Source organism: Schistocerca gregaria, chromosome 6 (genome assembly GCF_023897955.1).
Source record: "Schistocerca gregaria isolate iqSchGreg1 chromosome 6, iqSchGreg1.2, whole genome shotgun sequence".
In the NCBI taxonomy this organism is placed as follows: Eukaryota; Metazoa; Arthropoda; class Insecta; order Orthoptera; family Acrididae; genus Schistocerca; species Schistocerca gregaria.
Genome location: NC_064925.1, coordinates 169,411,207 through 169,434,457, shown reverse-complemented (window position 1 = coordinate 169,434,457; position 23,251 = coordinate 169,411,207). Strand labels below are relative to the sequence as shown.

Below are 23,251 nucleotides of genomic sequence, written 5' to 3'. Positions count from 1 at the left end.
CGTAGCAGCTTGTTCGACCAGTCGAATGCTCGCATCAAAATGGACACAATGAGACGATAGTCCTCTGCCAATACGTCGCAATGTACTTGTGCAGACAGTCGTAAGTGCTGGCTGTGCAACGTCCTATGTTGTAGCAAAAAATACAGCGCTGAATCCCGGAATATGAAACGGACAAATCGCAACTTAACACTTGTGGAAGTCCTCTTTACTATAAAAATGGTTGTTACCTTCATTACTAGCAGGAAAGGGGCGGAATATTTTATAGCATGTCTTTGGGGTAGGTATTTTACTTTTATCGAACGAAGAGTTGTTAAAAAATGAATACCAAAGGCTTGAGTAAGATGGAAGAGAATCACAGACCCTGATTCGCTAACGCAAGCACTAGTTGTGCGAGCCTGTCTGGAGCTGAATAAATTAAAAAGACTGTTTTTTGTGGGACATCGAGAGTGTAGAGTCGGGAGACATCAGGTTAGAATGACTGTATGATGTGGCACATCCAATATTTTGCTCGTTTGGCATTATGTCTGCCTCTTAACTATCTATTTATAGCTTAATTACCTTTGGAGGAAGGGATTGGTATAGCGTGGAACTTGCGGTTCTAGAAACGGTTCCATTTGATCCGCTTCATTGAGAAATCTTATTATTTGTTCTCATTTCCAGTGGAATGAGCCTACACTTGTACCGAGTGCAATGACGGCAAAGTTCTAGAAGAGTTTTAATGTATGAATTTATATTCTCTGTACATGTATTCTCTTCCTGTCCCCTCACTTTGTGTATAGAAATAATTTTATGACTGTGTGGATGGTTTCAATTCACGGTTATCGTGGATGTCGGGAACGTATTATTTGGGGCTAACTTGTTGAGTGTTGAGAGTAGTTGAGAGATGTGGGCGGTACGGACTGTGTGTACACTTCTGTGAGATTACACCGTTAGCTTGCAACCTTCTCCCTCGGCTAACAACGAGAGTACTCGTCAGTATATCCTTACGAGGACTTAGTCGCGGATACTTGGTAAGAACAGATGGGTCCTTAAGACACTTTGCAATGGGTTGGATTCAGTTATTGGAATTGTGTTTAAGTTCACTTTAGTGTATTCAACGATTTTCTTTATTCGTAATTCAATTTCTTTCAATATATGGTATCTTTTCAGTTCGCGGTTTTACATTCATTGTTTGCGCCTGACCATTTCTTTTTATTTTTAGTGATCTGTAATGCATGCTCAACTTTGTTCAATAGCCTCCTTTGTTTTTCCATAATTTTGACTGATCCTTCAGCTCTCACGGTCAACATGCTACCCTGATATCTCTGTATTAATTGTCTAATTAAAGGCTTTTCTTCTGTGAGCGAATTTGTATTAACTAAGTGGTACTTTCTTTCATCCGTCTGGTCTAGCTTTAGACCAGCCAGAAGCTGCATTGTGCATTGCACGAAAAAGTAATTCCTTTACAAACGTCGCACTCTTATTGTTCTGATAAATATCTAAATGTATTAATGATTTCTTTTGGTTTTGGAAATACTGCATTTTATGTGCAGATTATGCCAGGACTGATCTTGTCTTCCAATAGCTAACCATCCAAGGAAGTTTTTTCCATCAGCGAAATAATACAGGTGGGAAACAATAAATTTCACTGATTTTTGTGGTGTTGCATCTGACAATAGATGACAAATCTCTCTCTCTCTCTCTCTCTCTCTCTCTCTCTCTCTCTCTCTCTCTCTCTCTCTCCCTCTCTCTCTCTCTCTCTCTCTGTCTCTAGTGGGTTGTAGATTGTGTAGGCATGTCTTGTAAGATCTCTCTTAGGCAAACTGAGAGCCCGTGGCCCACCGAACGTTGGCTGGGGTGATGAAGCACGCTCCTGACGTTTGAGCTAAGTACAGCTATTGACATGGTACACATGTACCGTTTATTTTGCATTTTATGCGAGTCTTTGGCCCTGTTGGGCATTCTGCATTAATGTTGGACAATGCCTCTGTAGGCAGTTTGTAGCTTTAGTGTGTTCCGAAGAAGACGGGGTTATCAGCGACGAATCCTAGATAATCATTCGGTTTACATTGGCAATATAGGCGCATTCTTTATAATCATTAAATTATTCACGATTTCTGACTCGCTGTAATATTAAAATTTCTCATTTTATTGTAGACTGCCATCCTGACAGCTTACTTCAAAGTATTTTGAACAATCTTGAAGATGATACCAGACAGAAATCCAATGTTAAATTTCCATTCAGTCACCAATTAAACTATGTATATTTCTAAGCTATTTCGTTCTTCAGGCCAATTTAACGAGCAAGTTGTCTAACATTATTAAAAATTATAGTCGTTTGTAAGCGCAATTATTTTAAAATGTAAAAGGTTAAAATGAGTACAGAGCAAACACTGCCACCCCTCTTAAGATGACGTCCATAGCCCTTGACTAGTGGGCCTATGGAAAGTAAATTCGCCACTGTCCGGGAATCCATGGTTGCTACGGTAGATGGCGCTGACTAATGACAGTTTCTCTGGCCACGTGCCGTGTGTTCATTGTTTGTTGAAGGCTTTTAGATTGATGCAGCTACTGTAAGGAAAAGAATGTGCAGGTATCCGCGTCGGGAAAAAGACGAGATGGCATTTGTGTACAGCCAAGCAGAAAAAAAAATGGTTCAAATGGTTCTAAGCACTATGGGAATTAACATCTGAAGTTGTAGATTAGAACTTAGAACTACTAGACTTAGAACTACTTAAACCTAAATAACCAAAGGACATCACACACATCCACGCCCGAGGCAGGATTCGAACCTGCAGCAGCAAGATTCCAGACTGAAGCACCTATAACCGCTCCGCTACAACGGCCCGCAGATGGAAAAGATTGCAGCCGTGCAGTTACAGGTGGCATGTCACGAATCGGTCGGGCACTCCCGCCGAGGGTTCGAGTCCTCTCTCAGGCATAGGTGTGTGTGTGTCGTCGGCGTAAGTTAGTTTAACAAGTGTGTAAGTCTAGGGACTGACGACCTCAGCAGTTTGGTCCCATAGGAATTCACACACATTTGAAATTATTTTTTTTTTGGAAAAGATCGGCAGGTAGCACGGCTATATCAAAATTAGTGACCTCACAGATACCAACCACATCACACATCATTTCAAACCCTTTTCGAGCGTTTGTGTGAACATTGGTCCTTTCAGTTAGACGAACTTGCAGGGAGACGTACATCAGGTTTACAGGATACGGTTTTACAGGATAGAGACCAACCCTAATACAACCTCCATGGAGGTGACGCACCAATGAGGTATGAGCCAAAGTGCTATTACGTATATCCTACATGACAGCCGCTACTATCCATATCACCTGCAATCCCATGACACTTTGAACGTCAGTTGTCACGTGGATGCGATGAGTGCTGATGAGTTCCAGGACGGTTTGTTGTCGTTGCAGACGCACTGTCCATTTCTTGACACGTATTCATAAGACCTTTTTACCTCCATTTCTTGTCAAAATACCGTTCCTGCAGTATGTCGGTTTTACTGACGTTCGCCCTTTATACAAACTGTATGTAACTGGTGAAAGTGCAGATGTCTGTACATGTGGTGTCTTAATATGTACACACGTCGGTGTGTCGGTTGTTTTTTTCTCTGCATCGAACAGTCTTTCCAGAAACACTTTACAAATTTAGGATCTGTCGTTTTGTGCATTGTCGTATCTGGGTCGCGAAATAAACGACTTCTGTCGATATAGAATACCGTTTTGCATCCACACGTCTGCATTTCAACAGCTGACATGCTGCCAAGGGGAAACATGCATTAATGGGTTGTTGTTGCCACACTTACTTTGAGATACTAACTAACTTAAAAGGCTAACCAACCAAAAATCATACTATTTCTAAGAGCTACAATTACAAATTTTTAAATGAAATAAATACTCATATGTTGTTGTTCAGTACACTGTCTTTAGTCACCGATAAAAATATCTGCAGATATACTCGTTACATCCAGCATATTTAAATATCCAGTGTCTCTCCTACAAATTCTCAAGCGCACTTTTTATGGTGTTTCAGCACATCTTTTCGTCTTTCCAATACACTGATGAAGTCTGTCCAGGATAATCTGCTCGTAACCCAGTATCAGCGGAAAGTCTCAATTTGTTTCTCCTTAGAAACAAAATCATTTTTAAGGCATAATTTTATGCTGTCATTGGATAGGGCAGACCAAATTAGTATGGTGCGATAACCGGTTTAGCGATATACAGGGTACTACGAAACTGTTTTTTCAGATTACTACAAGAAGTAGAGGACATCAATACAAAAATACTTATTTATGGTACATATGGACGGAAGTTTACGATGCTAGGTATGACTGACACAGAAGGTGATTTATTATGCTACTTTCAGTAGTGGTATTCACGGAATCTGCTTGGAAGCACGAACATTCGTTTTTATGAACGTAGTATGCGCTTGGACCATTGGCTGTGGTGTCCGTTCGAACGTTACTGGCATGTCCACAATTGTAGCAGCAGTGACTGCGGATCTAGCGACGAGGTATTTTTTTTGTTTCCGCAACGATTTCATACACCACTTGCTTTATATGCCGCATGGAAAGAACTCCAGACAAGTGAGGTCAGTTATCCTGTTTGTCAAGGCCACAGGGCCGGCGCGTTCGATCTATAGAATCCCGAACGTGGCTCTCAGATGATTCTTCACAGCATCGCTGAAATGGGTTGATGACCTTCCGATGACCTTCCGCGCTGGATGTTCATCTTGTCTAACAGGCAGATACATCCAACCAGTACAGCTAACCATTAGTACACAGTGCAGTTTTTAATGACAGTGCACATTCTCACACAGTGACAGCGACGTAATAGCTTCCGCCAGCACATAACAAATTGACTTGGGAGACCACATGTTTACTATCTAAATGTGTTTGTTGTGATCTTCTCTTTCACCTGTCACCTGTTCTAGAATAGCCTGCATACTAACGCGGATAGTAAAACATTAAGAATAACAAGCACTCGAGCAGATACTGAGTAGCAATGCTGCATGTCAGCAGCAGACAGCACAGGCAAGGGAATTACACAACACGGGACAAGTTGAACTACAAAGACGTTCCAAACAAAAGTTTCACTGCATTTTTCCGTCCGCGATAACACGTATCTATAAACTAAATATCGCGTGAGACTATTCTAGGACTGTTCTATCAAATGGAATCGTATAATTCCGCTTTTTCAACTGGGAAAAAACCGACGCTTTTTGTTCCCACAGTGCATAGTATGAAACATGTGATGAGTAGTGTTTGACTGTATCGACCTCGTCTGCAAAGACGAAAATGAAAATATCTTCAAAACACCAGAGAGAACGCTCCTGACGTTTCTAAAGTGATGCACCCGTTATACGACACCCAAAAGTTGTTAATGGTGCACAAAATGAGAGAAGCGGGTCAATGCTCATTAATAACGCCGGAAACGTAAGCACTATAGTTTACTCAAAACACACACAGTTTTTATATTGGGCGATGTCGCAACACTCTGGGTCGTGGAGGGAGAGCTTCCTGGCAATTTAAAAGTCACTTATATGTAGCAGACGAACGACGAATTCACACCTATGGGGCTCTTACAGATACTGGAGTGTGTTTAGTGGGTATTTACATTAGTATTGATACTCTGAATGAGTGGAAAACAACTTTGCTGTGGTGAAATGCAGGTTAATGAGTGACACATGCAATGTTCTCGGCACAGGAAGTAGAACTGCCCGCTGTGAAGAATTCTTGGCCTGGTATCACTGACTGCGCTGTGGAAGAGCGGTTCTAGGCGCTTCAGCCCGCATCAACGCTGCTGCTGCGGTCGCAGGTTAGAAACCTGCTTCGGGCATGCATGTATGTGATGTCCTTAGGATAGTTAGGTTTAAGTGGTTCTAAGTCTACGGCAATGATGACCTCAGACGTTAAATCCCATAGTGCTTGGAGCCATTTTAACCATTTGTATCTGCACCTCGGGCGTAAGTACTCACTGATGATTAAATGCTGAACACCTCGTAAAAATACTTTTCAGTATATTAGCAATCAAAAGTACCCCCTGAAGATAAAATACTTTCTTAGGATACAATTAGTCAAACGCAATTACATGTCTCTCTATCTCTCTCTCTCTCTTTGTCTGTGTTTGTGTTTGTGTGTGTGTATGTGTTTTCATGTGAGTCCAAATTTTAACGTCAGCACGTTGAAACAGTTATTACAATACTTCATAACTCATACTAAATCTCTCAGTTCAACATGGGCTGGATAATAAATTAAAATGTAGTGGCAACACTGCTGTAACTTGAAGGATGTGCGTCACATGGCATGCCAGCTGTCTGCAGTTGACAGCAGAAGGTGAATTGCAGTAGTGCAGTGAGCGGCAACGGCTGTGTTTGAGCCAGTTTCTGCTTGCAGTCTCTGAAAGTGCTGGAGACCACTTCAAGCGCCTTAACAGTAAGATTAAGAAACACGAATAGTGTGCATGGATCAAGACTCAAGTGGTACGTAGACCAGCGCCCAACAGTTATTCCTTCTGCTATTGCAGCCCATCGTCCTTCATAACAATCTAATGAAGGAGCCCCTCGTACGTGGGACTGGGAGGCACTAGAGCAGCCATCTCATTCCTCCGATATGAGTGTGTGCGATTACGATCTGATCACCAAAATGAAAGAACCTCTTCGTGGAACGCTATGCAGCACAACAGAAGACATCATCCGTGCCACTGAGCGGTCCTTGCGAGACAGCGATTATATTGCGGGCATATAAACACATCAAAAAATATTTTGCATCACCTCGGTTCCCAGATCTCCTGAAGATAGACGTTGACTGAGGATACTGTATCACAGACACAGCCCCTTTGACTGTTTAGAGATGTCACTAAATCCGCCCAAAGATGTGAACAACCATGCATGAGCAGCGCCTATTAGACCGAGGGGTCCGACAGTCGATCAGATCCAGTCATTCAACAATGCTCGTGTTGTTCGTAGTTCAACCTTGCCTTGACGGTCAATACCGCGGTTCGAACACGTCCTCATTGTTACTTTGTGCCAGGAAGAGCTCCCAAGAAGGGAAGTGTCCAGGTGTCTCGAAGTGAACCAAAGCGATGTTGTTCGAATATGGAAGAGATACAGAGTGACAGGAACTGTCGATGGCATGCCTCGCTCAGGCCGTCCAAGGGCTACTAGTGCAGTGGATGAACACTACCTACGGATTATGGCTCGGACGCTCCCTGACAGCAACGCCACCGTGTTGAATAAAGCATTTTTGCAGCCACAGGACGTCGTGTTACGAGTCAAACTGTGCGTAATAGGCTACATGACGCGCAACTGCAGTCCCGACGTCCATGGCGACGTCCATCTTTTCAACCACGACGTCATTCAGCGCGGTACAGATGAGCCCAACGACATGTGGAATGGACCGCTCAGGATTGAGATCACGTTCTCTTCACCGATGAGTGTAGCATATGCCTTCAAACAAACAATCGTCTGAGACGTGTTTGGATGCAGCCCGGTCAGGCTGAACGCCTTAGACACATTGTCCAGCGAGTGAAGGTTCAAAATGGTTCAAATGGCTCTGAGCACTATGGGACTTAACATCTGTGGTCATCAGTCCCCTAGAACTACTTAAACCTAACTAACCTAAGGACATCACACACATCCATGCCCGAGGCAGGATTCGAACCTGCGACCGTAGTAGTCCCGCGGTTTCGGACTGAGCGTCTGAACCGCTAGAGCAACGCGGCCGGCGAGTGCAGGTTCTCTACTGCTTTGGGGTGGCATTTTATGGGCCTGACGTACGACACTGGGGGTCATGGAAGGTGACGTAACGGCTGTACCATACATAAATGCCGTCCTCCGACCGATAGTTTAATCATTTCGCCAGAATACTGGCGAGGCATTCGCCTTCATGGACAACAATTCGCGCCCCCACGTGCATATCTTGCGACTGACCTTCTTCAGAATAACGACGTCAATCGACTAGAATAGCAAGCATATTCTCCAAACATGAACCCTATCGAACATGCCTGGGATAGGTTGAAGAGGGCTGTTTATGGAAGTCGTGACCCACCAACGAGTCTGATGGATCTACGCCAAATCGCCATTGAAGAGTGAGACAGTCTGGATGGTCAGTGCCTTGATGAAGTTGTGGATAATATGGCACGACGAATACATGCATGCACCAATGCAAGAGGACGTGCTACTGGTTAACAAGGGTGGAAATGATGTTGTGGTGACCTCTATTCCAATTTTTTGTACAGGTTCCAGAACTCTCGGAATGAGGCGATGCAAAACTTTTTTTGATGTATGTAAAAAGGTAAACATACGTCAGTCAAGTTTGGTATAAATTATAACCGTGTTCTCATTATTTTCTGTCAGCCCCTGCGAGCGGCTAGATGACGTCTTAAGTAACTGACTCCAGTATGTTTTCCTCGACAGCGAGTGTTCATCAGAGACAAGGGTATCGTCAGGATTGTCCCGGTAAGTGTGATAGGTCTGCCCTTTGTTACCTATACACATGAATGATTTGGCAGATAGGGTGGGCAGCAATCAGCGGATGTTTGCTGATGATGCTGAGACGTACGGTATGGCGTCGAAGTTGAGCGACTGTAGAAAGATAGGAGCCGACTTAGACAAAACTTCTTGTTGGTGTCATGAATGTCTACCATGTCTCAATGTGGAAGAACGTAAGCTACTGCGGATGAGTGGGAAGAACAAACCTGCACGTTCGGATACAGTGTTATTAGTGTTCTGCTTGACACAGTGAAGTCATTTGAATATGAGGGTGTACCGTTGCGAAGCAGTATGAAATCCAACGAGCATGTGAGGGACTGTGGTAGGAAAGACGAAAGGTCGAGTTCGATTTATTGCGAGAATTTTAAGAAAGAGTGGTTCGCGTGTAAAGGAGACTCCACATAGGACGCTGGTGTAACCTATTCTTGAGTACTGCTCTTGTTTGGGATCCGCACCAGGTCGGATTGAAGAAACACTTCGAAACAATTCAAACGCTGGCTGCTAGATTTGTTACTGGTAGGTGTGAACAACACGTAAGAGTTACCGAGATGCTTCGCGAACTCAATTGGAGTTCCTGGTGGGAAGCCGACGTTGATTTCTAGAAACACTATTGAGAAAATTAGGAGAACCGGTAACTGAAGATGACTGCCAAACATTCTACTGATACTTTGCGCGTAAGGACCACAAAGACTAGATACGAGAAATTAGAGTTCATACGGAGACGTATAGATAGTCGTTTTTCCATCACCGTTTTTGTGAGTGGAACAGGAAAGGAAATAACTAGTGGTGGTACAGCGTGTCCCACTGCAAGCGCCTTACAGTGGCTCGTGGAGTATCTGTGTAGATCTAGAAACAGTATAAATCAGTTGGACTGGGGTGTCATTCAGCGTCCATCATATTCATCTGATCTTCTGCCTTCATATTTTCACCTTCCCCGCTCTCTGTCGAACAATCTCCACAAAACTTCCTATCCAGATAAAAATGGAGTCCTAACATGTCTCAACGAGTTCGCCTCACAACCAAGTGATTTCTACAGTCCCGGAATGGATATTTTACCCAGAGTTGACACACTATTGTAAACAGTGAATGAGCATATGTTATTGATGCCTGAAGTCTCCTTTTTGCTTACCTGTAGTGTTTATTGAAAGTGTGGAAGAAGTGCTACAGACATTTGCAACAAGTCAATAATTCGTAAGTCAGTTAGCAGTGTCCGGTTGTAGAGTTCTGGATGCAGCAAGAAATATCCTATGTTTTTACTTTTCCATGGTCTCAATAAGTCAGTTTTCGACATGGCTGTTTTGCACCATTTTACAGCTGCACGATATACAATTCTTAATTTAATGTGTGGGCTTGGAGCCTTAGAACGGAGAGCCAGATGCTCGCTTCTCTATAAGCCGAAACCAGGCGTGGGCGGTAAGCTGTTAACAGGGCTGGGGAGCTGATAATCGCTACTGTGGCTCGCAGTAGACAGACGCCCCTTAAATCCTGCAGCCTTGCAATGCCGCCGGCTAGCGGTAAGGCTGCGCGGTACACGGCGCGCTGGCGCACGGCCAAATTAATTAGGAGCGCCGAATAAAACTTCTCGTCCGGCGGCGCGCCCGCCTGCCGCTCTACTTTGCCTCTCCCGCTGGCCTGCATTTGCAAGCACAACTTTGCAAACACTTTGCTAAGAGTGCTAGCGCGACACTCACAAACCGAATAAAGAAGTATTGCCAGGGCTAGTAAAGTCCAAATTATCATTTCCATACTACTAGGTACGTTCGTTACTAACACTCTATTGGCACTAGTGAATATTTACCAGCATGTTTAGCGTCAGCGACAATGTGTCATGTATCTTACCCTTGTTTACAAACGTTTTTCATTCGACCTCCTTCACTGGTACCCACACGTGATTTTGCTTCTTATTTCTCGCACCATGTCATTTTCACTTTATTCTCGTAACAGAGTCATCATAAAGTATATGTGTTTTGGAGTGCAACCGTGGAAAGTGCTGCTGGAAGAATTGAAATATTCATTTTAAATTCCTTGCGTAGTCTCCACAGGGGTGCATCCCAGAATAAGAACATTGTCTGTAAACAAAGTTACATTTATTATCTGTTTGCTAATCATATAATTTCGACAGTGTAGAAATAATCATGGCAGGAAATCAATATGCTCTAAAACTGATTTGAAGTTTTACTTAACCTTAATTTATAAAATTATCTGTGTGGGAAGTACATCAACGAAATCACAAAAATATGTTCATTTTAGTTTCGTCAATATGTACTGTACTTCCTCGATTCACCGCCAGTTGGTCCAATTGAAGGAAGGTAATGTTGACTTCGGTGCTTGTGGTGACATGTGACTCATTTCTCTACAGTACTAGCATCAAGCACACCAGTATGTAGCATCAACAGGTTAGTGTTCATCACGAACGTGGTTTTGCAGTCAGTACAATGTTTACAAATGTGGAGTTGGCAGATGTCCATTTGATGTATGGATTAGCAAGGGGCCATAGCCGTAGCGCGGTACGTTTGTATCGAGACAGATTTCCAGAACGCAGGTGTCCCGACAGGAAGACGTTCGAAACAATTCATCGGCGTCTTAGGGAGCACGGAACATTCCAGCCTATGACTCGCGACTGGGGAAGACCTAGAACGACGAGAACACCTGCAATGGACGAGGCAATTCATCGTGCAGGTGACGATAACCATGATGTCAGCGTCAGAGAAGTTGCTGCTGTACAAGGTAACGTTAACCACGTCACTGTATGGAGAGTGCTACGGGAAAACCAGTTGTTTCCGTACCATGTACAGCGTGTGCAGGCACTATCAGCAGCTGATTGGCCTCCACGGGTACACTTCTGCGATTGGTTCTACAACAATATGTCAATCCTCATTTCAGTGCCACTGTTCTCTTTACGGATGAGGCTTCATTCCAACGTGATGAAATTCTAAATTTTCTCAATCAACATGTGTGGGTTGACAAGAATCCGCACGCAATTGAGCAACCACGTCATCAACATAGATTTTCTGTGAACGTTTGGGCAAGCATTGTTGGTGATGTCTTGATTGGGCCCCATGTTCTTCCACCTACGCTCAGTGGAGCACGTTATCATGATTTCATACGGGATACTCTACCTGTGCTGCTAGAACATGTGCCTTTACAAGTACGACACATCATGTGGTTCACGCACGATAGAGCTCTAGCACATTTCAGTCAATTTGTTCGTACGCTTCTCAACAACAGATTCGGTGACCGATGGATTGGTAGAGGCGTATCAATTCCATGGCCTCCATGGTCTCCCGACCTCAACCCTCTTGACTTTCATTTATGGGGGCATTTGAAAGCTCTTGTCTACGCACCCCCAGTAGCAAATGTAGAGACTCTTCGTGCTCGTATTGTGGACGGCTGCGATAAGATACGCCATTCTCCAGGGCTGCATCAGCGCATCAGGGATTCCATGCGACGGAGGGTGGATGCATGTTTCTTTGACAACGGAGGATATCCTCGCTAACGGAGGACATTTTGGACATTTCTTGTAACAAAGTGTTTGAAGAGACTCTGGTACGTTCTGTTGCTGTGTGTTTCCATTGCATGATTAATGTGATTTGAAGAGAAGTAATACAATAAGCTCTAACATGGGAAGTAAGCGTTTCCCTACACACGTCCACATAACATATTTTGTTTCTTTGTGTGTGAGGAATGTTTCCTGAAAGTTTGGCCGTACCTTTTTGTAACACCCTATGTGTACCATCCCTAGGTCATTCTCGCTTCCCCCTTGTTTTTTTTCTTTGTTGTCATTTTGATATCTTACAAACAAGGTAGGCTGGTAGCGGCCTATTTACGTCGCTCTTCGCCCATAGGAAAGACACACAATATAACAGGAGTACAGAAAGACAAACAAACGTGGAGGACAAAAACAGGAGACAAACATAGTAAAAGTAAGGTTCACCGACATACTGCTCGGATAAAAAAAAAGTTCAACACTGCACACAACGGAGAATACAGAATGTCACAGACGACCAGAGGAGATGGGAAGGAGAGACACTGATGCACCGACGGCACAACAAACACGAGCACTGCGACGACGATCTCCGGCGCAAAAAGACGCACAGTTCACACAAAAAAGACGGGGCCTGCCAGAGTGAAGAGGTGAGAGAAGGAGGTAGATGGGGAGGGGGTTGATGCCAGTGGGATAGAAGAAGGGAGGGGGATTGGAGAGGGTAGGAGGTAGCATAGTATCCTGCTAAGGGGGGACAGGAGGAAGGGAGGAAGAGAGGAGGGAAAGAAGGGAAGGAAGGTGCTGTGGGGGAAAAACACAGAGGGGGGGGGGGAAGTGGAGGATCAAGGTTGGTAGGAGGGGATGAGGGCATCATCACGGAAGAGGAGTTGGCGGGAGTCACCTTGGGCAAGGGAATGAAGTGTGGAGAGATGGAGAGCGGGTGGGATGTGGGAGAACAGGTGCGACAGCAGATGGGGGTGGGAGACGATGGGAGGGACAAGCGGGCGAGGGGGATCAAGTATGCAGGAGGTATAAAGGATCTGTATCCGTTCGATTAAAAGGCGGAGGTGTGGGAACGGAATTAAGTCGTAGAGGATCCGCATGGCGGAGGGGAGGCAAATGTGATAGGCGAGGTGGAGTGCATGGTTTGAAGGGATTTGTAGAAAGTAGGAGGGGCGGCGATCCAGGCAGGATGGGCAAAGCAGTTGTTCCTTGAAAGTCTCCCATTATCTTCGCTAACTCAACAGAATAAGGTCTCCTATGCCTTGAATCTATTTAATCCAGTTATTTTGTGAAAAGTAACTGCAAACCCCAGCTGTTGACTTATGTGTTAGATCATATTGGGATCCCTTGTTGGAAACGCAGGGGCAAGAGTAATCTTTATTTGTATCTATGGAGTGTTGTGGCTCGAACACAATATATCCGCTATACAGGGCAGCAACACAGCCTCGATTTCAAGGAAGATGGCATGTCGGTTTCCTGGAATGTGGCGCACTCCGCTTTTTTCATAGATTTTACATACTTCTTAGATTTCCATATAAGAAACTGAAGTCAACTGATGAAATGATTCAGAGAAAGCACTCAAGAGCAAAGATTGACAGTCGCTTTCTTGGATAGATGAGCTTCTCTCAACGTATATTATGGGATATTTGGGAACATCACGCAGCTGGCATGGTATTGAAGGTCTGTGTGACAATTAAGCTCTCTTAATTCTATCCTAGACTGTAATGTTAGACGTTTCAGACAATATTTCACTATGATTCCGTACTCGGTAGATAAAGGATGATTAAGGTTTAACGATCCGTTAGTTTATAGGTCATTAGAGATGGACTGAGAAATGAAGAGGGAATCAAACTGGCCATGATTTTTCAATGGGACGATCCTGGCTTCACCTTAAGGGATTTAGGAAAATCTAGGTAAATATAATTGTGGATAAACAGACAAGAAACTGGATCATTATTCACCCAAATATTAGTTCAGTTGCAGATTTATCTTTTCCATTTACCATGTTCACCTCTCAGAACGCCATGCAAATTTAACGCGATATTAAGTTCCAGTATCCGTTTAAATATTCACTGCAGTCACTAGTTCACACATATAGCTAATCTCTAGAACTGAACTTGGCAGTGGGCTGACGCACTGTGATCCATCTACTTGTGCAATGTCGGCTCTTATCGACATAGCATGTGGTTACTCTCTTTGATCGTTATCAAGAACGTATTCACGCGTGGTGTAGCATAGGCTCTCCGCGGCGAGTTCCGAGCATTTTATAGGCGTACTGAGCTTGCTTGGATGAGTCTCGAAGTCAAGAAGGAAGTTACTGACTGGCAAGAAGAGCGAAGCTCTACTCCCAGCAAAGAAGGGAAGGCAGGATTGTGGAAGGAGTATATAGAGGGTCTATACAACGACGATGTACTTGAGGGCAATATTATGGAAATGGAAGAGGACGTAGGTGAAGATGAAATGGGAGATAGGATAATGCGTGAATAGTTTGACAGAGCAGTGAAAGATCTAAGTCGAAACAAGGTCCCGAGAGTAGACAACATTCCATTAGAGCCACTAATAGCCTTGGGAGAGACAACTGGGACAAAACTCTACCATATGGCAAGAGAGATGTAGCGGACAGCGAAATTCCCTCAGACTTTCTGAAGCCTAGAAAGCAGTTGTTGAAAGAAGTGAAAATTACCGAACTATCCGTTTAATAAGTCATGGCTACAAAATACTAACACGATTTCTTTACAATCGAGTGGGTAAAATAGTAGAAGCCTGCGTTAGGGAAGAATTAGTTTGGATTCCGTTGAAATGTTGGAACACGTGAGGCAACACTGACCCTACGACTTATCTTAGAAGATAGATTAAGGAAAGGCAAACCTACATTTCTAGCATTTGAAGACTTAGAGAAAGCTTTTGACAGTGTTGATTGGAATATTTTCTTTCAAATTCTGAAGGTGTCAGGGGTTAAATACAGGAAGCGAAACGCTATTTGCAGCTATTGCAGGAACCATATGGCAGTTGTAAGAGTCGAGGGGCATGAAAGGGAAGCAATGGTTGGGAAGCGACTGAAACAGAATTGTAGCCTGTCCCCGATGTTACTTCTTCTATATGTTGAGCAAGCAGTAAACGAAACAACAGAAAAATTTTGAGTAGGATTTAAAACCCATCGAGAAGAAATAGAAACTTTGAGGTTTGCCGACGGTAGTTGTAATTCTGTCAGAGACTGCAAAGACCTGGAAGAGCAGTTGAACGGAATGGACAGTGCCTTGAAAAGAGGGTATAAGATAAACATCAACAAAAGCAAAACGAGGATAATGGAATATAGTCGAATTTAATCAGGCGATGCTGAAGAAATTAGATTAGGAACTGAGACACTTAGAGAGGTAGGTGGGTTTTGCTATTTGGGCAGCAAAGTAACTGAAGTAGAGAGGACATAAATTATAGAGTGGCAATGACAAAGAAAGTGTTTCTGAAGAAGAGAACTTTGTTAACATCGAGTATAGATTTATTAGTCAGAAACTCTTTTCTGAACATGTTGGTATGTCGTGTAGCTATGTATAGAAGTGAAACTTGGACGATAAATAGTTTAGTCGAGAAGAGAATAGAAAATTTTGAAACGTGGTGCTACAGAAGAATGTTGAAGATAAGATGGGTAGATACCGTAACTAATGAGAAGGTACTGAACAGAATTGGGGCGAAGAGGAATTTGTCACGCAACTTGACTAGAAGAAGGGATCGGTTGGTAGGACATGTTCTGAGGCATCAAGGAATCACTGATTTAGTATTGGAGGTCAGCATGGAGGGTAAAAATCGTCGAGGGAGACCCAGAGATGAATACACTAAGCAGATTCAAAAGGATGTAGGTTGCAGTAGGTACTTGGAGATGAAGAAGCTTGCACAGGGTAGAGTAGCATGAGATCTGCATCAAACCAATCTCTGGACTGTAGACCCCAACAAGAAAAAATTGCTCTGTATACAGTGCCTGAAAAAAGTTGTGACACGTGGAAAGAAGACATCGAATGTGATCAGATGACGGCATATGCCTCCTGCTAGATGGCAGATATAACGACAGTGGTTTCAACGTCATCCTCAAAAAAGGTAAGGAGTGGCGTAGCTGCCTGTGCGTCGTCTGTATCTACCCTTTAATATGAAATGCTCACAGCTAGAAGGCTCATTGTGGTGCAGTTGTGAGAAGCAAGAATGAAACCATACCAGAGAGACTCACATGTGCTTCCTACTACCACCTTAGCGAGTTGAAAGGGGTGAATTTGCGGCCTTTCGAGTTGCGGGATGGTCCTTTCGGAGTAATGTCGCACAAGTGGGGAATACTACGTATGTTGTTCTACGCTGATGGTATCGATGATCACGTGAACTTTCTCACACCTGTAGACAAGGTTCTGGAGTCCACGTAGCACAGCCGCACGCCAGAATCTTCGTATTGCAAGGGCATCAGTGGCAGTCTGTACAGCTACCACAGCACAATGGAAGGGTTTGTGAGTCCAGAAATGTTGCGAACCGGTTTTTAGCGGTGGGACTATTTACACACACATCTATAGCCCGTCCTCCAGTCACGCCAAAGTATCAACATGCACGGCTCAACTGTTGTCGTCAGAGGATGACTGGGAACACAGAATGACGCACTGTGGCCCTCAGCGATGAAAGTACATTCTGCCGCCATGCAAGTGATGGTCGTTTACACTTGCGACGTAGACCTGGTGAGCGCTCTCTCTTAGAGTGCATTCGTCCATGACACACTGGCACCACCCCTGACCTGAAGGTTTAGGGAGCATTTAAGCTACAAAAGTTTATTTCCTGTCAGAAAGATCACAGTTCGTAGTAATAGACGGGAAGTCATCGAATAAAACAGAAGTAATATCCGGCGTTCCCCAAAAATGTGTTATAGGCCCTTTATTGTTCCTGAACTATACTAACGACATACGAGACAATCTGAGTAGCCGTCTCAGATTGTTTGCAGATGACGCTGTCATTTGCCGTCTCGTAAAGTCATCAGATGATCAAAACGACTTGCAAAATTATTTAGATAAGATATCTGTATGGTGTGAAAATTGGCAATTGACCCTGAAGAAAGAAAGATGTGCAGTTATTCACATGAGTACTAAAAGAAATCAGCTAAATTTCGATTACGCGACAAGTCACACAAATCTGAAGGCTGTAAATTCAGCTATATACTTAGGGATTACGATTACGATTAACCTAAATTGGAGCAATCACACAGATAATATTGTGGGCAGAGCAAACCAGAGACTGCGATTCATTGACAGAACACTTGGAAGGTGCAACAGGTCTGCTAAAGAGACTGCTGACACCACACTTGTCCACCCTATTCTGGATTATTGCAGTGCGGTGTGGGATCCGCATCAGGTGGGACTGACGGATGACATCGAAAAAGTACAAAGAAGGGCAGCTCGTTTCGTATTATCGCGAAATAGGGGAGATAGTGTCACATACACGATACGTGATTTGGAGTGGCAATCATTAAAACAAAGGCGTTTTTCTTTGCGATAGGATCTTCTCATGAAATTTCAATCATCTGTTTTCTCCTCCGATTGCGAAAACATTGTGTTGTCACCCACTTACATAGGGAGATATGATAATCACGATAAAAGAAGAGAAATCAGAGCTCGTACACAAAAATTTAAGCGCCCATTTTTCTCGTGTGCTGTTCGATAGTGGAACGATAGAGAGACAGCTTGAAGGTGGTTCATTGAACACTCAGCCAGGCTCTTTATTGTGAACAGCAGAGTAATCACGTAGATGTAGATGTTCTTCACCTCCGGTGTTTCTGGTGGGAATGCTAAGCAGCGCTCATAGGTGCAAAATGTTGTTCCACGCATTCTTTTGCCGTTCATGTACCAGGAAGGTAATGTGTTGCCCCAAGAGCATAATGATCACCCATACACTGATGGAAAACATCAAAGTGCTCTGCAAGAATTGCAGGAACTTACCTGGCCAGCACGATCTCCAAATTTGTCTCCCATTGGAGCAGGTGTGACATATAATGGGACGAGAAGTGACTCGTGCCACTTATCAATCAACAACAGTTATAGATCTGCGTGTTCATGTTGAGCAGGCCTAGAATAACGTATTCCAGGACAGTTTCTGTGCGATTTTCTGTATACGATACTAAGTGCGTGAATTGCAACCAGTAGAGATTACACAATGTACTAATATGGGTGAACCTCTGAACCGCTCGTGGTATTGATCTGTAAATGTGACCATTTCATGTATTTCATATCCATTGTCACAACCATGAGTGAATTGGAAAACTCTAAGAGGTGCACTATTTCTTTTCCAGTAGTGTGGTATCTTCGTTAATACATCATTGTTTGTAAAGAAGTTAATTTTAACATTGGTATTACGAAGTATATAATTATTTGTTGAAAAACAGTTCGCTTGATTGAAGTCACCAATGCCAAAGAAAATATGAAGACGTTATTAGATACAGTTAAAAGCCTAGCTCTAAATAACGGCTGCAATCCGAGTGTGACGGCTAAAATGAACAGAAACAAAATTAGGCCCAAATGTGCAAACGAAAATGGGAACTTAAACTAACCAACGAAGACAGAAAGGAAAAATAGGCTTTAAAATACCGTCGATAGGTTGTTATTGGGTACAGTTGGGCGCTGTCTCGTTTTGTGCAGAATTATTCAAAGGACCTGTGTGATTGTGGACGTCGGGTTTAGCAACCAGTGTAAGTCATTCATCCTGCAGGCCTTCGACGTGTTTGTGCCATGTAAGCGGCCTGTGGAGAGTGACACTTAGGTTCCTAATTGCGGCCTCACATTGCAGAACTCCGCGACGGATGTCTATTTGCCTCCCATGTGTGAGCACTGGGCGTCTCTTCAACAGGAGCGCTTCTTTTCATTGCATTCAAGGCCAACTGCCATTTCGCCGCCTATGACGGGAAGTTATTACGTGAGGTCTGCGATCTGCGCTGCGCAAGCTGAACTCTCACACCACGCCGTGTCGAATTCCGCACGTGGACGCGACGGCGAATCCGATGTTTACTGAGCGTTCAGCAGGGGAGTCAGCACTGTGGCTGGTGAGATCTGACGCTCTGATACGGTGTGTTCTGCCTTTCAAGTAGCGTTTCAGGAGACGGCTCACAGGGAAATTGGTGCATCGCAGCTGACGACGTAGAAATCACTCTGATCCGAACGTCTCGTGACTGTATGTCAGAGCCCTTCTTAAGTTCATAAATGATCCTTGTATTCACTTTTAGGACTTTTTAGTTATAAAGCATTTTTTTTTACTGAAAGGAGGTCTTTACCTGACAAAACCCCAGTAAAACATATCACTGAACCAAGGGAAACGATATTTGTACGATGCCAACCGAGACAGCAAGCATTTCAGCTGCTATGATGTCTGCCTGATGACAGATCGCTCTCCGTCCTCCCAGGTACGGAAATGAAATAGTCGTGGAATGAACTGATTGATATAAATAGTGTGTCGATAGTAAATGATTTCATTGTGTTGATTCCTACAAGAAAGATTAAAGAGAATAAGGTTTATTTAAATACAGAACGAAAAGTCTTTCCCAAATTAACCCAATTTAACCAATTATTGCTTGTAAGCTAATATATAATTAACTAAAGCAATAATTAGACATTAAAGTGAGCAAGAAATCACGAAGTGGGAGGAAATACCAGTTATGAATATTTCAACGCAGTTAAATCAATCCTGCAAGGAATGAGAGTGACTAGAGAAATTACAGTCGCAATGGGTCATCTTTGGAAGTATCTGCGTATGGGTTTGCAGTTATGAAATTTTCATGCAAATGACGAAGACGGCTCGGACATGGATGAGCCCTCAAATCGCTAATCAGTTGTTAAGTGACGAAACCTGATCAGTGCCGGAAGCAACGGACCAAAACGAAATGTCTAGATGATGAGTTGGAGTGTCAAGTGGTACCGACAGTAGAGTCTGGTGCCAGAGACTGGTCATCAGTTTCAGTATGATCGGTTGATCATCAGAAATACAAGCCTGACTTCCACCGCGCGATTTGAGAGTAGTCGCTTTTCCATGTCTCCAAGCCCCAAGCATCTGCTTCCGCTTCTCATTTCAGTGTGACCAAATATTCTATCTCTTAACTATGCTCTGCTCAAAAGTAACGGCACACATTACTCCATCAATGGGAAAGCTCCACTAGACATTGGCCATTACGATATTTTTTAAAACAGCTGTCCACTGCCCCACCAAGTGAATGATTTTTATGTCATCCAAAGGGCTGACTTTTACCATGTACAATTCTGAGTAAAGTGGTCTTCAAACTCTAACCTGTTACATACCTTTTTACGTTGCCCAGTGGGCTGTTTACCCGCCTTGCGATGGGACAGATTGTCATTCAACGTCGAGTGTACTTAGGGTACACAGATTTTATCAAACTTTGCATGTCATGAGTTTTTAATGGATCTGGTCTTTCCAGATTGTATATAGGAAAGATTAAACCTATTGAAACTCTTTTTACAAGAGAGTAGATGTTTCGCTAGCATTGAACTTTTTAGATATTTTCACTGCCACTTATGAAAACCACATAAAACAATGAAATTGCTGCACCTCCCTGAAATTTAGTCAAACGTTATTTCTTCCTTGTGCTAAAACTTAATCGTAGACAAGTGACAATGGAGACAGTGTTTATTAATATCAAATGGCGGCACAAGGATCGTGACGTCATGGAGTGTTGCCGGGCTAGAACTTCGTTAGGGAATACGTTTTGTAATCAGAATCCTTCAGTGCCGTGGACCGATTACGAAGTGTCTCATACTCGTCAGAACATAAAGCAAGGAAGGTGACACTTGCCTCCCCCCATTTGCGGCATCAGACATTTTTTCTTCCTTGTGTCATCTCATACTTTTCTTTCTACACTAACTTAAGTACTAAAAGCAGTTGACCTCAGCAGGTCAAGTGCATTTCCGTCCCATATACATTTTGGGAGCTCCTTTAATATCTGCATCGCACTGAAATAATTTTTCATCTGTGGTTTTTTGTTGTATATTACGAATTATGCAGGTGTTGTCAGGCTTATAGTATTTCACCGAAATGAAGATATTTTCTGGATTATTACGATTATAATTCATTAGTACCGCGTGTTTGTCTATGAAGACACCCATCCTCATAAGGATACTTAATCGGTCCTAAACTTCTGATTGTTAGGTCCGACGGGCTTTTGAACATTCGATAGCAAATGACGAAAACGGGCGGATTTCTCAGGTTTTTACTACATATGAACACTTTTCACATTCTCCTGTGCAACGTGGCTGCTAGACCTCCCTTCATGCAAAATCTTAAGGTCCTAGCTCATGTCCAAGGCACGAAAACCGGCTAAAAACTCAATAATCGTTAACTAAAACTTGAATTGTACTGCTTCTTACTGGCTATTACATCAACTTAGAATCTTCTGTGTTCTACTGTGGTGCTTTTAGTGTCTCCGCATACCGCAGCACGCGACATAGCTTTGCAGACGATAAATGTAACCGTTTCATATAGAAGAGAGGCCAATGTAACGATCTGGCATTAAGTCGATTCGATAGCAAATCAAGAAAACAGGCGGATTTTACAGGTTTTTTCTACATATGAATACTTTTCACTTCTCTGGATTATTACGATTATAATTCATTAGTACCGCGTGATTGTCTATGAAGACACCCATCCTCATAAGGATACTTAATCGTTCCTAAACTTCTGATTGTTATCTCCGACAGGCTTTTAAACTGAAAATGTTACTGTAGTAAATGTCGCTACAGTTGCTGTGTTAATATGTAATAACAATGTTTTCACAAACTACAGTTATAACGCAAAGATTCAAATGTTTCATTGTTGATTGATTTGGCAGGGAAAATCCTCAATGAATTAAATTAGAATTACAATAATACCATCAGTTTCTGACGGGCGTTGATATATATCAACACGGACAGGTGAAATTGTATGGCCTGACCGGGACTCGAACCCGGGATCTTCTGCTTAATTGGCAGACGCTCTATCCATCTGAGCCACCGAGGACACATAGGACAGCGCGACTGTAGGGACTATCTCGTGCATGCCTCCTGCGAGACCCACATTTTCACCTTGTATCTCCACACACTACATACTTAGTGTCCCACCCCAACTCACTCATTATTCGTGAAAGACATTCTTACTAAGTCCCGTAAGAGTTCGGGGAATGTGTGTGCATCGGTACAGAAGGTCATGGCCGGTACTGCCAGAACTATATACGTACATGGATATAGTGTCTGTTATTTCGGGCGTGTCTAAGTTAATTAAGCTGTTTCTGGGCAAATGTCTCGTAACTTCATCTACTCGTCTTATAATGAAACAGATGCCTTACAATAAAGGGTGGCGTCTCGTTGTCGAGAAGAGACTATCGTGTAGTATTATTCAGGTTTTCATAGGTGGCGACGCAAGAAGATTGATTAAATGAGAAACGACTTAACTTGCTTTGAGCACAAAATAAGCTGCAGTTTATAAATGTAAACTATTCGTTGTTAGACACGAGTTTCAAGTTATCAGGTGTTGCAATTTTCCCAAATATAATACGATGAAGATAGAAGATAGCATCTGGGCAAACGAAATACATGTGTGTAGGTAACGTCCCTCGAGTTTATTAAGGTACTATCATCAGTCATTTGAGGTAAGTCCCTTACTGTTTCCTTCAGGTTCCTAATTTAAAAAACACTTAGGACAGATGTCAGAGGACAACACGTTTGCAGACAACTCAAGCGCTATCACAGGAAATGTTACAGACAACGAACGTGTTTGACGAACACCAGTGGTTTGCACAGTATCGATGTAGATGTAGATGTAGAAACGACAGTTAGCGACACATTGCCGCTTCCATGACACAAAAAATTGTATACGAGTTTTAAAGCTCTCCGTTGGTGAATGATACCTTTTGTTATCTCACACTGATGAAATGCTCGGCAACGTCGTTAATTTGAAAAATGTGGGGCCGGGGTACATATCGACAGCTTTTTCCTAATGGAACATACTGCAGCGGTACGTGAGACTTTTTCTATTTCCTGCTGCAAAGTGATATGACCAGGGCGACGTTGAAAAAATATTTGCTGTGCGATGGGATGAAAGCTACAGCTGCGGGATAACCCTTTTATAAATGCCTGTAAAATTGTTTCGATGAAGTCAGGTGCCGCCACACCGTATTTCAAACAGCCGGGAAACGGAGAACTCCGGCATAGGCAGAGCGAACCTCGATGTCCACCTGACAGTGCAAGTTTATATGACTAAATTTGTAGTTAATACTGAGTAAGTTACTTAAA

At 43.2% G+C, this 23,251-nt stretch overlaps 1 non-coding gene across 1 annotated transcript; it reads right to left on the bottom strand.

Annotated features, from left to right (window-relative positions):
* Positions 1-21,906: 21,906 nt before the first annotated feature.
* Positions 21,907-21,981, bottom strand: Trnan-auu (transfer RNA asparagine (anticodon AUU)). Its single transcript has one exon. It is a non-coding gene; the product is annotated as a tRNA-Asn (tRNA).
* Positions 21,982-23,251: the final 1,270 nt, after the last annotated feature.